Source organism: Onychostoma macrolepis, chromosome 15 (genome assembly GCF_012432095.1).
Source record: "Onychostoma macrolepis isolate SWU-2019 chromosome 15, ASM1243209v1, whole genome shotgun sequence".
In the NCBI taxonomy this organism is placed as follows: Eukaryota; Metazoa; Chordata; class Actinopteri; order Cypriniformes; family Cyprinidae; genus Onychostoma; species Onychostoma macrolepis.
Window position 1 is genome coordinate 16,733,151 of NC_081169.1, and position 18,363 is coordinate 16,751,513.

General features: G+C 40.7%; 1 protein-coding gene across 1 annotated transcript in view; it reads right to left on the bottom strand.

Annotated features, from left to right (window-relative positions):
* Positions 1-18,163, bottom strand: part of aipl1 (aryl hydrocarbon receptor interacting protein-like 1) — a 33,836-nt gene extending 15,673 nt beyond the window's left edge. Inside the window, 2 exon segments of the mRNA XM_058745092.1 lie at positions 16,335-16,433; positions 16,542-18,163. The gene's annotated coding sequence lies outside the window, so the exon portion shown is untranslated.
* Between the last annotated feature and the right edge of the window lie 200 nt (positions 18,164-18,363).

Sequence of the window (18,363 nt, forward strand, 5' to 3'; positions counted from 1 at the left end):
GACTATAATGAGACTAGTTTCATTACAATAGCCCAATTTATTCAAATGTTATTAGCATTTTTGTACATTTCTTTATAACTTTTGTCCAGGTGGCGGTTCCCCTCAAACTTTTTGAGTACCATCAGGGCATGGTGCTGAAGACACGGTGCTGAAGACACATACCGAGATTTGTAACGATTTGCCAATGCGTTCGTAAAAAAATATAACATTTTACGACATAATTCAAAATATCCGACGCCCAAAATGGCTGACATGGGAAAATTACCTAATCTAAAGAGAACAGTTTTGTGATTTTTGGCCAAACCAAATCAAAACAAGTTATAAGCAAAAATATGCATTTTTCATATCTCCTGATGACTAGGTGGCACAGCGCCGAAACACTGCAGATCATCTCAGGTCATGCTTGTTATAACACACACCAAGTTTGGTCTCAATACACCAAACCGTTGCGGAGATGTAGCCTCATCCATTTTTGCGTGCTTTTTGTAGAATTCGTTTGCGCGTTATTCGAGAACGGTTTGACGAATCAACTTGAATTCTATAACTTTTTGCCAGCATGGTCTAAAGATGATCTGAGCCAATTTTGGTGAAAATTGGACAAATTGTCTAGGACGAGTTCGAAAAAGTAGGTTTTACGAACAATTAAAAATAGCAAAAAAAACTAAACCTTACAATTTTTTATTTTTGGACTTTTTTTTGACTCTGCATGAACCAAGGATTCAGAGGAAAAATATTTCCCTTCTGTGCCTTACAGTTCAAAAGGTATTAGCAAAAACATGAGTGAAATTTTGTACAAGTGGTGGTGCTAGAGGGTTTGAGATAGAGACTCCAAATTTGCTTTGGTTAATGTTAAGACTGTCCTCTATCAGTGTGCCAAATTTCACAACTTTCCCACAAGCGGTTCTATGGGCTGCCATAGACTCAAGAGCGGAAGAAACAGAAGAAGAAGAATAATAAGAACGCCAACGATACAATATGTGCCTACGCACCTTCGGTGCTTGGCCCCTAAATACATATCATACAGACATTTCATATTTAATGGTACTTTATTAATGTAATTGCATTTAATGTATTATAGTTTCAATAAAACATTTGCAATGGGTTTGTAAACACTGTTTTGTGCATGTTTTGGCCTGAATTTTTGTTGCACAGTTTACACAGTTTTGACCAGCAGGCATGTGGTCTTTCGAGCACTTCAAAAGAGTGAATCATTTTGCAAAGCAGCTGGTTTAATTGATTCGAAACTTCGAAAAGGTTTGTTTCTCCCATCTCTACACAAAACGTGTTGTCCTTATGAGTGAGTCATTGAATCATTTAATCAACTGATTTGTTCATTAACACTAATTCATTCATGAAATTCAACACACTCTTGTTCGGAACAATTTTTTTTTTTTTGTCTTGTTAGTGGAACACACATACACAAAATAACTGGCATTTGTAAAATGTAAATTACTCAATATTAATTTCTTGTTTATTTAACTGTTGTACCGCAGCAATATCTTGCAATCGTCTTTTTGTCCGACCAACAGTATTGTACAACAACCACATGGCTAATAGCATTCTTCTTCATGTTATTGCTTAAATAGCTTTACTAACCTAAATGCAGGGTTTGACAGGCCTCAGCCCGTTGAGACAGATCAGCTGAGAGCAACAATGAGCCAGTGTGGGAAACGGCACTGTTCCTTTTTCATTAAACAATAGCACTAGGCCCCATGCCATGCTGCTGTTGGATGTCATGTTACCCTGTTCACATGGACACACTGTACTCCTCACGAGGAAACAGGAACTACATACATTCCTCAAACCACACTGCTGCAGAACAGCTTTATATTTATTGTCTCTGCGTGTCAATGACATGGTGGAATGAGGTATTTAAACTGACCCACAAGATATTTAAAAGAGTATTATTGTGTGTGTAACATATAAATGTAATATATAATTTTCTTATTTTAATATATTGCTTATATAAACAAAATGATTTGAACCTAGGTGCCCTTTCAAGCTAAACAAAGTTAAATACGCATAATTAGTGGTATAGACTTAAGTCTAAAAAGAGGATTAACGGTCAGGTTGTCTTGTTCGCCCCAAAACAATCCAACGTTTTGCCACCTGGCAACACAGTTCATCTCTTTTAGATGAGAGGAGGGCTGACAAACCAGTGACAGAGAAAATCACATGATGAGGTCAGAGAATTAAAGCAGGTTGCTGTATGTACTGTACAGTGTCATTAATATTCAAGAAACTACAGTACATAGAAATGTTCCAAACAGAAAGTAATAGTGATATAAAAAAGGCAGTGAACGCGTGGCTCAAAGCTCAATTGTGAGGTGAGGTGAGGGAGAGTGTTGAGGGAGACGTACGCCGAGGCATCGTGTCCCTTTAATGAGATTGTCTAGCCCGTGTAGTTCCCCTGGTCAGACTTTCCATGGAATTACATAACCAGCCTTTAAACAGAGAAGGGAATCATCGTCTGGTGGACAGGTCCTGTGATGACGTCACTGCTGGGATTAAGCATGAAGGTACAGAGATGACAGATTAATGATTCACAATGAATTTGAACTGCCTCCTATTTTCCCCTACATTTTTGTTCTTCCTGTTCTCTATCAATCCCTCCTCAACTGCTCAGAAATGTACTCCTTTAATCAATGTTTCACCTTTTCATTCTAGGATTTTCCTAATAGGGTCTCTCCCCTGGCTATTTCTGGATCCGTCGGCTGCATGCTGCTATATGTATCACACTGCTTCATTTAACCGGGAGGCCAGTTACTTACTCATACATTGGTGGGTGTACATATGCTCTGAGTCATCCGGCCCTCAGACACCCTGCATATGGGATTTTCCAGCAGCATCTAATGAATTCACCAGACTGTGGAGAGCGGCTCTAATCACAGGGCCTGAACATGGACCCGGTAAGAGGGCCGCTTGTTTTTGACTAGGAGTTGAAGCCCCTACAAACGTCCCCATTTACAAGAAGAACGGTGAGGTTTGAGTGCTCAAATATGCATATATTTGTCAATTTTTTTTTAACACAGGGCCCAAAAACACATTAATCACAAATGAAACATATTACCGACATGATATACAAAAACACATGCTAGTGTGGGAGCTAAAGGGTTCTTATTGGTTAAAAGTCGCAATGAAATTAAAGTAGCGACAGATTTTTTTTTTCTTCCATAATGACATCCATCCAAATTAAACATTATAGAGAAAGAAAAAAAATGTTGGTTCTGTCCGTCGATTATTGATTAAATGGAGGTAGATCTGAATGCAAGCTTGCAGCCAATTGTAAGAAATGGGTGGAGTTATTCAAACTAAATGATTGGAGAGGTTGTAGGTAAAAAAAAAACCTTTCCACTAAAACATACATGGATGAATCATTCAAAACATGCATTTACAAATATACTGAGTGAAATTACATTTCATGCAACTCATATGGCTTTTTTTTTTGAGCTTATTAAAAAAAAAAAAGATATTTTTATGCTGTGTTCCATGGAAAAATTAAAAGTTATACAGGTTTGGAACTACATTAAGATTTTTAGATGAACTATCCCTTTAATGCACACTGACAAGAAGTAAAGGAAGGGTCATGTACGTCAGCACTGATTTAAACAAATGAGGAACATTTAAACGCTGGAAATCTGGGCCAAAGGCCATTCCCCCAGTGAGTGTCAATGATCAGGTGGGATGCGGATATAAAAATATGGAGCCCTGTAGTGTACATGTTGTAAATGAGAATGACAGCCTTACATTCCATGTGACTCTCTTTGGTTTTCTTCCTGGCTATACGACCGAACAGTCACCATGAATCATCCTCAGCCTCTTGAGGCCATTGTACGGTACTGAATTACACATTGTGCCGCTTGCCAGTCAGACGGGTTACATGACACCCGCTGTGCAACAGCCAGACTGTGGTACATTGACCCGGTAAAAGGAAAAAGGCACCGGCGTGCCACATGCCTAAGGGCAAAGGTCAGGCAGGATTGTGGGATGCTGGAACAGTGTTGCGACATGGATGTTTCATCAGGTGAATGATCTCCTGCTTGCCTGGAACTCAAGGTAATCTGGTTAAGCAGCTTTAACCCTGCGGCCGGGGGGAATTTAGACGAGTTGTAAAACCCCTTTGCACCAAGTCTGGATCTGTTCTTTCACACTTGTGTCCAAGCAGTCCATGTGGAGATAAATGTTTCATCAGTCCACCCAAATGGACTTCTGTTTCATGAACAGATTTTGTGTGAATGAGTGTGGAACATGGCGTGTGAAACATGGTGTACCAATGAATCTTAAATTCCTACGCTCATTCCAATTTAAATTGAATTAAAGTCCGAACAAGTTGTTCCAGATGCAGCTGCTTACCCTTTGCAAAGAACAAACCATGAGACCAAAAAAAAAAACATTTATGAAACACATAAAATTGGACTTGATCCAAAATTCCTTGAATTTTATACTGTGACGAACTTGATTTTCTGAAAATAATAATAATGCTAATAGTATATGCCTGAAAATGTACAGAAACCAGACTATGTTTGTTGTTGTGCATAGATATGTTTATAAGAATGTTCAAATTTAAAAATATTAGACATCTTTATAAACTACTTCTGAATGCAAAACTGTCCATTGTACAGTACGCGTGCTTTCGACCTTAAGTTTAAACATTATCTAAAATGTCGAAGGTATGCTGAAGATCCCTGGCGGGTGATCCGAGCACCCTTTACCCTGGTGCAAAGTAACTGTGAGGTATCTGACCTCTGCCATTTGGGATTATTTTGCACTTGTGGGGCCCTTTCAAGCTCAACCTTAATTGAACAAAAAGGGCTCTGTGACCCATCTCACATTTAAGGAATGTTCCAGTTCGACAAGTTGTCCGCAAAAAGATATTTCAACTTGTACCACATATGAGACCAAAAAAAAAAAAATCAAAAAACAAACAGCATTGACATCTATTTAGTAGTTAGTCTACGAGGGATCATAGCGTGCAACATATTTTGCCTTTTGGCCTGTTCCTTGAAAGAATGCTTTGAGAGGCACGATTCAATGAAAAATAATTCCCTGAATAAATATATTTAGATTTAAGAGTGTTTTGTTTCACAGTAGGCCGTTAAATTAATTAGTACCACTGTATTAAATGGTGGGAAAGAGGCTCGAAAGTGACCTTTTTGAATACAAGGCCATCAGTCTAGCCATAAAACTCCAACAACAACAAAAAAAAAAGATTAACCATAACCTACTACACTAAATTGAATCTTCACCTTGAAAAGTTTTAAAAATTCGACAAGAAAATCTAGGATGTAGAAATCATGTTTATAGAGAATTTATAACCACAACAAAAAAATAAAAATCACATTTTTAATTTTAAGTAAAAATAAACAAGGCAATTCTTCCCCAAAGCCATTTTATTTTTTATTTGAGCATCACATCATTCAATCACATTTGCCCATATTGCAAGTCTGTTCATTTGGATTTTCATAGTAATCTAATCTAAATTAACCCTTACCGTCTGGCCCTAAAGAGGGTTAAAGCGGGAGTAGCGCTCTGTACTATCTACGGCCTAAGTGCACCTGAAACACAGACAGGCCGAGCTTCTTTAAGAGCAGCTGAGACAACGACCCTCAACAATCTTTTAATGCACTTGTGGAGAGATTGACATTAGAGTAGAGCGGATCACGCAGGCGATCTTCGCCCGTGACCTGAAGAAGCCCTTGAGAGGAGGTCAGAACTATAGGTACGGTTACATGGTTGAGAGCTCGGTCAGAGAGTGGCATGATCTTGTACATGTTTGGAGGGAGTGGAACGGAGAGCATATTTAAGGCACGCGGCATCTGGTTCTACTAAATGCCTAGAATATTCTCAGTTTTCATCTGGCTGGGAGGATTAGAGGGACGCATTTTCATATCCTGTTTTCTGTGCTGAAGAAGTCAGCCTTGAGGAGCTTACGGCTTGTGTAAGGTCGGTTGATGTGACGAGGATGTGTATATAGGCCAAACTGTATGTGTGACCAAGGTTATGCGCATACATAGTGTGCACAAGCTCATAAAAAATCATATTCACGCAATAGAACGGCCTCGAAAGGGAAAGAGGAAGTTACACTCTGCAGTCTTTTATCAGTTGTTCCCTGGAGGATCTCTGCGACTTTCAACACACAAACACGTCAAAGCCTGGGCACGTCTCCAGAATGCATGGAAACATCTATAAGAACACTACTTTCAGTAGTACTTAATGTTTCCGCCCACTAAATGTCAGGTCCACCATTTGCTACAGCAGAAGAGCAAGATGGCCACCTCTCTCAGCTCAGTTGAGAGCACAGAATGCCACTCCCGTACTGCTCCACACCCAAATAAGGGCAAGGGACCCTCACCGGGCCAGGAATGTGGCTGAGTCAGCATGGACCCCGTATGGTAGCCTTTGTTTATGCCTGAGAAGAACGAATAGCCAAGCTCAGACAGCTCACGTGAGCAGGCTGCAGGAGGGACCGACAAAAATGGGATCCGTCTGATCCAGGATTGGTTGAGACAGCCTCATCGACTGTCTGGAATGATGCTGTTACATCTGCATTGCCATCTCTGTGCTGACACGCCAGGAAAGAGCCAACCACAACAGTTCTTCAGCTGGCAGCTTTAGCTGGTACACAAGGACATAAAGCTTGCCAGTGAAGAACTGCTGCAGGTCAGCCAGTGGGCTTCCCGGAGTCTGTTCCCGATACTCGGCAGAAAATGTGGGAATAGGGTGTGGCAGAATCTGCAGAGGCAAAGAAAGAAAGGGATGTTTGAGGAGAAATAAGATGCAATTTAGACAATAATAGCAAGTTAGCTATAACAACAAAACAGCAAAATTATTTAAAAAAGTTCATTATTATTCTTTAAGGTAAGGTAAATTCAGTCACCAATACCAAAACCAGTGAATCTTCATGATTCTCGAAACCAATTTTGATACCAAAGCAACAATCTAATATGCTATTGAACACACTTTCATTAAATTATCAATTGTGATATAAAGTGTCATCTATATTTTAAAAAAAATGAAACAAAGAAATGGAGCTTCTATATTCAGGTTTATGAAACAATTTTCAATTTCTATATTGATACTTTTTTAAATCAAGGTAAAAAACTAATATTCTATTGAACATATATGCATTCGTTTAAAAAGTTATTAATATTGATTTAAATATCTGCTTAAACATTGCTTAAATTAATCAAGCAATAAAGAGTAAATTAAAATGTAATAATCGTAAATCATTCAGTAAGAAAAGACAAACATTTAACATTCTCTTTAAGAGTTCTATCACGTTTTTATATTTTTGTTTGATTGATGTTAATGACCATTTCTTGACACTTTGATCAAAAAATGTGAACATTCAAACGCACAGTCACATCACCACAAGGCACAAGCAATTTTCACAAAGCACACACGCATATCGGTACTACGAATACTGTAGAAAGACAGGTACATCATTAGATTTTTTAATATTAGTATCTGTATGGAATATGACAACTAGTGGTGTCAAGAGTACCGGTGATTTGACATCCCTTGTTATCATACCCTATAACTCTTATCAAATTCACTTTAAGCAGCCTTCATCCAAGAAAATTGAAAACAGACAGGGTGGATGGAAAAGAGAAATAAAGTTTAAACAGTGGCTTTTTTCCATTTTCACTGCCACAGCCAAGCAAACGAGAAAGAGACAGAAAGGGAGAGAGAGGAAGAGTGGCGGTCTAGTCATGTGCTCTTTGCCCCTGAGGTATTGCAGGCCTGCTACTGCTTCAGCATTCATTCACTCAGCTCAACTCCTGCCTTTAATTGAGTACAGATAGATCCGCTGCCTGTGCACAGGACCCAAGCGTTTGATCATGCTCGAACTGTTCTGCAGGGAGACCATCTACCACTCACACCGCATTAAAGGTCTCTCTTTATCCAATTGACTTGAAGGTTTAGTTTCATTTTCAAACACATCTGCTTCATTTAACCAAAGAATCTCCTGTATGCAGTCAAAAATCAGGCCATTCATTCTTCCCTCATGAAGTATGGTTTCATTTCCTTTCTGACTTTTTTCTCTCACAGACAGGCAGTCTCTGGGCCTCACTCTCCCATTGATCTTGCACAGCGCTAAAGGAGGCTGGAAAGCAGTTCAAGGACGAGTGCTGTATGGGTACGGCCTCATGAACCCACTGACCTTGCTGAACCACAGAAAAGGGTCCAGTTTGCAAAGCACCGACTGGCCCTAGACTGGCACTCCCACACACATTCAGCTTTGCTCCCTCTGTCTCTTGCACACGCACACACACACACACGTTCTCACCCACAACTCGCAAATGCCAACTCCTGCCAAACAGCATGGATGATCTGCCCATACTCATTGAGCTGCCTGATGGAGAAACAAACGCAGTGGAGTGAGAAAGGCTGCGTTCACACTGCACAAATACGGTTTGGTTTTACGGATTAATTTCCTGTAGACAACATTTCTATATGGAACTCAATTGGAAGTTTTGAAGTGAAAAAGTATACATTTATATAATTATTTTATACACACTTTAATCAGATTTTTAACTACATGTATGTGACTAGGAATGTAGATATTTACAGTACATTTTGCTCAAAACTGGAAAAATCAAGACTTATTTTCATGTTTGATACTTAATAAATGACCAACATTAAAAACACTATTTTGTCCAAATACACTAACCTAAAAACAATAAATTGTTTTACTGTAAATGCTACAAGTGACTTCAGGCATCACAACATTACAATGTACAGTATGAAATATGGAAATTCATTTTGAGATTTTACTTTAGCAGTTTACTTTAACTTCAGCTGACAATATGGTGAGATAACCAATATTCTATACATATAACGTGCATGTGAGAAAAAAAAATTTAAATAAAAAAAAGATTAGAGTCTGAACAAATCCAAAGAAGAAATGGATGCTCACTGCATCTATTTTGTTTTCAGTGACGGAAATCACATTCAGTTGCAGCTTCCCCCTTCCGCTGGGTCTTAAGCCTGTTGTTATCAGACACCGGGGCAGTTGAATCGTCCTTTGTCTGAAGGCGGAGATAAGATCCTTCTATGTCCAGGACACTGCAGGCAGGGAGGGCCGTCAGCTTCGGTTACAAGACTTAAACACAATCACACACCACTGTCCGTTATAATGTGCTCTCTAAAATCATGACACCCATGGATTTAACCCCACAGAATGGGCGGCACAGACAAAACGGAGCTGAATAACATGCAGTTATGGAAAAGCCAGACACTTCTCTCCAACCCACTCCCAGGAAAAAAAGATGTGTATTTTCACTGGTCCTTCGCATGGTCTTTGATGTCCCCACCCAGTCAAGATGCTCAGAGAGCCACAGGCTAACAAGTGGTCAGCACCGGACACAATGGAGCATGTTTAAACTCTTGCCGTCTCTCTCACACACACACACACACACTATGACTCACCGACATATACAAACACACAATGCCTACAAATCCTGTCGCACAGAACACAGTGTTCCCAAGGAGTGATTTATTGTAAAGCTGTGGAAGCTTCCCAAACAATTACAGTCAGACTGCTCCACAAGGCAATGGGAAATGGTGAAGTATGTGCCCCTCTCTCGCTCTCTGCAGCGTCTGCTTACATTTTCCTCCCTATAGCCCTTTCTACCCCTTTCAAATGAACCAATTAATCAATAGCCCACAGACGGCTCAAGATGGGAGGTTGGGTGGTGGCAAAAAACACTGTTATACCTCCATTTCTAGTGCTCCTTACTGCACCCAAACTGTTGCATCAGCTGTCTAGTGACGGCGTCCAAGACGGACAGCTTGCTCACATCACCGGGAGACACCGAACAGCTTGAGCGGCAGGTGAAATACAAAGGTACACTTCAAGCCAATTGGCAAAGACGGCGGTTTAGGGTCAAATGGGCTTGCCCAACATCTGGAAGACAGTGGGGAGGAGGTCACAAGTCAGATTTCTCAAAGCAAGCAGTGTTACACCCTCTGTCTAAACAGATACACATTCACCTATACTTGATTTAGCCGTTAGTCATTACGGTCTTCAACACCCACATAAACGGTTACCAAAATGAGCTACGGATCAATGCATTAGTCATTCACTTCAGCTTCCAGATGAATAATCAGGAAGTGACCAAATAGGGTGGGTGAAGAAGGGGGATCTTTAATTAAAGTGAAATCCTGTATTTATCTGAACAGAGATAATGATTATTAAGGGAAACCGGCTTTGAAAGGTGAAAGCTCTCTGTTTATCAGAGACGAGGCCAACAGTGGAGATGTTACATTCCTGTCATGCTTGTCCCGTCAAGCAGAGGCTCTCACAGGGAGTACAGTAGAGAAAATGAGAGGAGAGAGAGAACCACACCCAGCGGTTGAAAGTCTCTTGTCTTTCTGCTACTGTGGAAAAATGCGAGGTTGGAGCCATAAACTGGCAGAATGCAGTAAGAATCTCTGGAAGGAAACCACTAAATCCCTGAGGGATATAAGAATCCATTTTAGTTATGAAATGCCACATGACACAGCATGCAAGGAGATCATCTGCATGTGAGGGGAAAAAAACGACAGTCTCTTTACAATCAGAAGTCGGTGGCTGCAGAACTTTTGAAATAAATGCCTCCACAAACACGCCACATTTTAACAGATCCCAGTCTGCCATGCGAACCCACTTCTTGACTTTCTGAAAGAGAGAACTCCAGAGTTTCCATCTGGTCCTAATGTCTGAGTGTCCAAAGCCGTTTTTATGTGACTTTAGGGCAGATGCCTGAGCTCGTCCCATCCCGTCCACTCCATTACCCATTCTCCTCCGTGTCACGCAGCTCGTGCGCATTATTCACCAGCCTTTACATATGCACAGAGTGGAATGACCACTTGCATTTCAGCTCCATCCTTAATCATGCATCGTTGTGCCTGCATCAAGCCCTTTGAAGAGGCCAGGCAATCACCGTTCCAACAGCGATGCTTCAAATGCTGAGGCGGCTCCAGTAATTCTGCCATGAATCACGGCATGAGTCAACCGACGGGCAGGCAACAGTGAGAAATGGAGAAGTGCAGACATTGAGAAATGGATGCCATTCACTAATGCACAGATGAAAAGATGGGGAAAAAAAAAAAAAAAAAAAAAATGGCAGATGCCAGGAAGGGGAAGAAATCGGAACGAATCGTTATAGAGAAAAACGCACCTGTACCCAAAAGGCTTTTTGATGATGTTCGTTTGTTTGTGAAGTCGATGAGGTAAACAGGAAGACTTACCAAGGGCTCGTCCGGGACACAGACGTCACGCATACATCCTGCTCCTCCTCTCGACTCCCAGAATTTGTCTTGGTGCAGGCATGCTCGCCCTCCCAACCCAAAATTGATGAAGTGTGAACGGCAGTGCTTGCGCGTACAGGGCAAGACACATGAAAGTCTATATATAGTTCAGATGAACACAAATCTACATGTCACGGCCAAGTTACGGCCACAGAAAGTCTAAAGCGCTCAAGGAAGGTAATCTTAGCCTTAATCTGAAATGTCTAGCCAAAGCCTGAGCTTATGCAGGAGAATTCATCCGAGGAACCCCAAAGGAAAAGGGGTGTGGCACATTTAAGTGTGCATTTGCATCCCAGCAGACCCACCCTGTCACTGCTTCCCCAGCATGAAGATGATGGTTGTGCAAGGACTCAGAAACTAACAAGAGCCGCCTACTATTCGTGCCTCTGACATCCAAGACGGACCGCTCTAAACCGCTATGCGACTTCCTCCAGACGCTTGACAAACAGAAAAACCATGCACGCAAAACAGTTTGATATAAAAGAGGAAATTCCAGCTGGGTTATACAATGGAAATGACTGTGGGGCAACGCGGAAGCGGCGAAGCCATTTCAGGAATTCATGTAATCTCCTGCTAATATCAGGGCTGAGGGGTGGGGTTTCTATAAATCTCAAACAAGAGCTCCAGAAGCCCACATGTAGCCAGAGGAAGCGGTCAGAGCCTTTAAAAATGTGATGAGCATCCCACACATATTCACACTGCAGGGGGGGTCACAACTGGCCGGCATGAATGGAGCATACTTCTACAACATGAAAATCACAGGCACATGTATATGTGAACTGCAATGACTGCCACATGCTGCAGGGTACTGCCTTGAGAAAAATAGGGAAGTTTGGAACTTGGAGGTAATTGTGCTTTCTTTAGCTCGTTCTTCTGAAATGCAGATTGCAGCACTGAAGAATGCAGAACATCTGGCCAAGATTAAATACAAGGCTTCAACTTCTCGTTATTTTGTGAAACACAGCTTGTGGCACAGCCAAAGACCCATTTAAACCCTGTTCTGTGAACTTGATGAATCAGGTTCAGTTAAAAAAAAAAAAAAAGTGTGAGATGTGGCAAATCATTGCTTAAGGAGCGCTACAGCCCTGCTGCTTGTAAGCGTGCGTGCCTGAGTACACAGCTTTAGCAAGTCCAGGCCTCCTCCCTGATCCTCTCCGATGCGGTTACACTGGACTACATTCTACAGAGGAACATTCTGTATTAGCAGCACATGCAAAAGGAAGCTGATGGCAGCTGGTAAACCATGAATAAGCAGTAACTCAAATGAAGCTTCTTTCATAATGTTGGTTGTTGTAATGACAAAGCATCGCCTGTTCTCCCCCACCCCACCCGCCGAACTCTGAATCATAGCTCACAATGTTAGCGACGATCAGCGGCAGCTGCCTCTCCCAGCACAGCAAAGGAAGCAAAAGCTTTGATTTGACTCAATCATGCTTTTAATGCCATGCCATGGGTAAATCAGACTGAATGAGAATGTCTCGGTTCAAATTCACGTAAAACAATGACAAATCTACACTAGGATGATTCCGCAACACGGCGAATGACTCAGCCAAAATTACTTACTGAGTACAACTGATTTGCCGAGAGTAATGCAACTGAAAATGACACAAAGCTATATAAATATATACACACTTTATCATTCAATAGTTTGGGGTTAGTAAGATGTCTATGAAAAATCTCTTATGCTCACCAAGGCTGCACACATTTGATCAAACTACATCCAGCAAAAACAATGATACTGAAATATTACCATTTCAATCATGTATTTTAAAATAATTTATTCCTGTGATGACAAAGCTGAATTTTCAGTAGTCATAATTACAGTCTTCAGTGGCCATTCAGAAATCAATCTAATATGCTGATTTGTAGCTCAAGAAATATTACTTACAGCTGGTTAATATTTTTGAGCAAATATTTATTTCGTAACTTTATAAATGTCTTTACGGTCACGTTTGGTCAATTTAATGCATCCTTGCTGTATTAAGTATTAATTTCTTTTTAAATTTCTTTCCAAAAAAAAAAAAAAAAGTACTGACCCCAAACTTCAGAGCTGTATATTACATAGTTAATGTGTTTTATATTTCAGTTAAATAGCTAATATATGTGAAACCTATAGCCTGTCAAGCGGACTAATTATTTCCTTAGGAAACACTGATGGAATTATGCTCAACAGGTTCATTCCTGCAGCTTGCCCTCCCGCCCTCTCTCTGTCTCTCACCCTTTCCATTGCGCTTTTTGCAGTTCTTTCCGTTGGTCAAGTCTCTGTGCCATGCATTCCTGGGATGCCTGGTGCATATGGTATAAATTCCATTCTGTCTGCAGAGGCCCTCCATGCTGTCTGAGATACGCCGTTCTGGACTGACTCCACCCTCCCACAGAGCTGGGCCAGCTCACACTCTGTACTGCTGAGGTGAACTAGCTTGGCTGCCTTAAAAGAGAGAAAGAGATATAGCCCACAAGTGAAGTCAACAGGTTTTAAACAAACCCGTTTTTCCCCTGTATAGAATGAATGAGCTCGTTATTTAGAGTTCGGGGCATCGTATGTGTGCGCCGCCTTGTATGTCGAGGACAGAAATTCAATGAAGAACAATAGCACAAAACCCCAAACTGGGTCACTTACATGGCGGTGTAGAGCACAAAGCCTGCAGCCCATTTAATCAAAGGGAGATTATACAGGTCCCTCAGGGTAGACAGCAGAAGCAAACTCACTCTAGAAGTCTACAAGTCTCTGACAGTGCCGAATCATCGCAGCGAAAAGGTATTGCAAGGTAGCCAACTGCGTAACGTTACTGGGGATGAAAATGTGGACAGAAGCTCTGCAGGCTCACTTCCTGAAACCTCGTGGCACAAACTGCCTGAGCGTCCAGCATTTGGTCCCACAGGACTGCGGGGCTGCACAGACGGGAAGCTCCGCTGTCCTTGAGACAACAGCAGACCTTCTTCTGAGATCCTCCCCTCCCACACTCAAGACAACTACAGCCACCTGCCAAAGAGGCAAATCACTGTCACAGCCGAGCTTCATCTGCAAAAAAAACCCACTCACAGTCTGTGCGGCACGATACCGCACCAATTACAGAGGCAATGGTGGAATGTGTGCCAAGACTCCAGAAAAACCACTTAAAAACTCAAACCTCCACAAATGAGAGTGTAAAAAAAAAAATCTAAATGTCAAAGAGGCCTGCAGAACAGTGAAAGTGTGTAATGCTAAGGGTGTGGTTCCAAAACTCTCCATGATATGACATTTCTCCTCGTATGTCCACGAATGCAGTTGTCGGAGTTCCATGTTATGGTTTGTTCGTCCACACAGATCTATTCATGAAAATCCATGAGGGCCCAGCGTTAAAGAGGAAGCAAAAATATGAACTCAGAAAAGTTCAACGTTTTACAAAGGCCTCACAGTAAAGCCAATAAATGTCAAAAACTAAACAGAGGAAGCATTTGAACAGCAGATACCTTGAATAGCAATCAAACATCCTCCTTAGCGATTTCTCCATTCAGTGCACGGACTGTCCAGGGAGATTTAAACTCCTGTGTTATATTTCGGTATCTTTCCAGCCACGCTTGAATGAAGAATAAACTCATTTAGCAGCAAACGCAAGTGCAAGACCAGACAATGGGTTCACAAAACAAACATTTCCCTGCAAAAAAACTCCCGCACTCCCACTTTTAGCTGCACAGACACTTGAATCAGGAAATAAGAGTTGCCCTTACTGAATTCATTGATTTGAAAAGACTGCAAGAAAATTAGACCTGTATACATAGATCTGTGATGTCCAACCTTTCTACGGATAGCGATTACCCTGGGCAGGAGAACAGATGTTCCTTTTTCCATAAACTACACTGTGCTGCTTCTTTAATGAGCTACTTCAATCTGAACTTGCTTATTTAAAAAGTGTATATAAATGACATGTACGTCATTTTACAGCCCTTAATTTATTCAGACATATTGACTTTATTCAGGGTAGACGCCATTTAATTTTTCACAAATGAAAACAAGGCTGCAAGAGAAAAAATTATAGGCTGTGCTGTTTTAAGGTCGTACGTCAAGTTCATAACACATTTTCCAGAGTTTGTCAAGAGACAAACAATGTTGCATCAGCTGAATGATCAAGACTGAGCTACAGAACAACGCATTAAACGGACCTCCGTTTTCAAGGCAAACGGGCCTTGTTTTCATTCAGGAAATATATATTAAATATGGCATCTACCCTAAATAAGGTGCGTAGACAGAACATATGACCACTTAAACTTCTGGAATTTAAACAGAAACATTCATTCTGAATAATTCATTCTTAAGTTAATGATAAAATACAGATTTATAAAAAAATAAGAAAGCCAAACTCCATTTTTTTTAAATGTAGTTTCAGTGCATTTAATCTAATTTATTAAAAACCTGACACAAATATGCATATCATATTCAGTTATGTGACAATTTTTTGCTTGTCTCATTGTAAATCAATAAGATTTCATAATCAGCTCTCAGTTCATAAGAAATATAAAATCAAGGAAAAAGATATTCATTAAAACATTAAAAAAGCTAAATTGGGTAATAATGTGGTGTAAATCAAAGTGACTAATAAAGGAAAATCTAGTTTTAACATGTCATAACCTCAGTCATTAGCTTAATTCTGGTAAGGCTGATAAGTAACGATATGGTACGTCATGGCTTAAAACGTTTCTTTCTTGAAACAATTACTGGAGCAAGGAAATCCATTAAAACGGTTGCATAAACACAAGTTAAGGATGTTTGTCAACACTTGATTGCTTAATCCCATCCACAAATTAAAGAGCAAAAGACATCTGGTGATATGATGGAACTGATTCAAGAAATAAAGTTAAATAAGTTAAAAATGCTCTGTCATTTGATATTTAAAGGCCAGATTGACATTTCACAACCTCTGAACAGTTCTTTAGATTTTATCAAATATCATCTTTTCAGCCTCTACAATTTTATTATAAATTATATTTGATATCAGTTCTGACACATCACCCTCACCACCGGTAAGAGTCACCTCTAACAATCATATTTCATAACTTACCTTCAGCAGTCAGACGTCATTCAGACGTAAGAAGAAATCCATTTAATGACATACTGTTGATATTGGTATGAAATGGAGGTCTTCACTCCAGATGTTAGGCTGTATGTGAAAAGAGAAAAGTGAGATAAAGCAGACACACACACACAAAAAGGAAACAAGTAACCCAAAGGGAAAAAGAAAAAAAACTCGTAGGCTATAGTATCGCACCATACAGGGTGGGGTTCTTGAGGAATTTGCCATGCTCTCGCCTCACAGGAATCAGTGTATGCGATGCGATGTATACGCGTCGTGTCATGGCCAAATCCATGTTTTATATACCACTACTAGCCAACTACCCAAACTAATATTTTTATCTTCGCCATCTCTCGTATAGCACAATCTCCTGCTGCTCTTGTTATTCATTTTTTAAACAGACGTATTAGGCTCTAAATTTGTCTTTTACTAACACTCGTGTTTTTACAAACTTTCTATCTTCTGTAAAAACAAGAGAAAATGTGAGGCGGAATAGGAGGGCCAGTCACCATTCACTTTGACTGGATCGGCTGTGTAATATCGCTCTCTATATGAGCCATGCAGGTTTAAAACATCATGAAGGTGGCTAACTGATGACTAAATATTCATTTTAGGTTAATTATACATTTAAGGCCTATTCTTTGTCGTCTTACGAAAGTTGAAAATGAGCATAAATATAATGCAACCAAGAAAAACAAGAGAGCAAACTACAAGAAAAAAAAAGAAAAAGAAAAAAAATCACGAATACGTCAGGCGATATGAGTTTAATATATTGTAACTGAAAGCAGTGTAACGCCCACTGTTATATCAGTTGTCCGTGTTAATACAGTGTTAATTCTCAGCGACATGTTTAAATTTACTGGACTTAACAAATAGCGTCAAATCGATATCGGTGCGATATTGAGTTTTTCGACAAACACCTTTGAGCGAAAACTTCTGAATGAGGAATGTCCAACACCTACTTACGTTACTTCACTGGCAGAATTCTCGATTTCTCTCGTCGATCGATTCGTATGTCACGCTGGTAAGCGATTCGACTCCCAGATACCACATAAAATTGGCGTAACATCCTTTATTTTCGCAATGGTTTTTTTTCCCTCATAGTGCCTACAGACTGTCTACTAGCGGACGGCTCACGCCCTGTACGGCTCAACTCTGAACCGAGAGCTCTCGCGATCTCTTCCAATGGAATGTAACAGATTCCATTCGTTCTGAAGTGGGTTCACTTCACACACTTCCGAAAAGTTAGAACGAATGTTGCAACGGTCATCGAACGATTAGACGCCGTTGTGTAACCGAACGCTTCCTGGATTTAAATATCTCACACGCGTATCAAATCCTCGCGAAAAGCGTTAAAACGCTTGTGATTCAATTCAGTCGCAGTTCTGGCGCACAAGGCAGCGCACATACGACATTTAAAAGCGGTTGGCTCATTGGGAACTCAAGTTCGATTCTGACCTGGGTCATGTCCCGATCCCATTTCCAGTCTCTCTTGCCCACTTTTAATGTATCACGCTACTCTAAACATCGAAGAATTTAATATAAGCTCTGCTACAATTTAAGTAATTCGTCCTTTTGCTGAAAGCCACACCTTAACCTCAAATCACTCCTGACATCAAAGAGCTAAAGCGCGACTCAGCTGAAATATCTAATCCTAACCCGCTCAAGACAACTCAACAGAGTGTCACAGAAATCATTAACAACATAATTACTCAACTTCAACACGACACCATAGTCTTACGTCCTAAATTTCACAATCTAGCCCACATATCGCTGCGTCCTGAGTCTCCGCTTCAACTCCCCTCATACCGGCTTCTCTCCTCCCGATCAGCTGGCAGCGCAGTGACGCCAAGAGCAACAGCTGACCAATCAAACACTAACGTCAAAGAACAGAAGGAACGCCCACTTATGACCGATCATGAATGTCAGGCCTGCACACCAATGCCATGCTCTGAGTCAGACGGGTGTATAGCACACTGTCCAATAACGCGATCCCTCTCCGACTGGCGTTTCACGG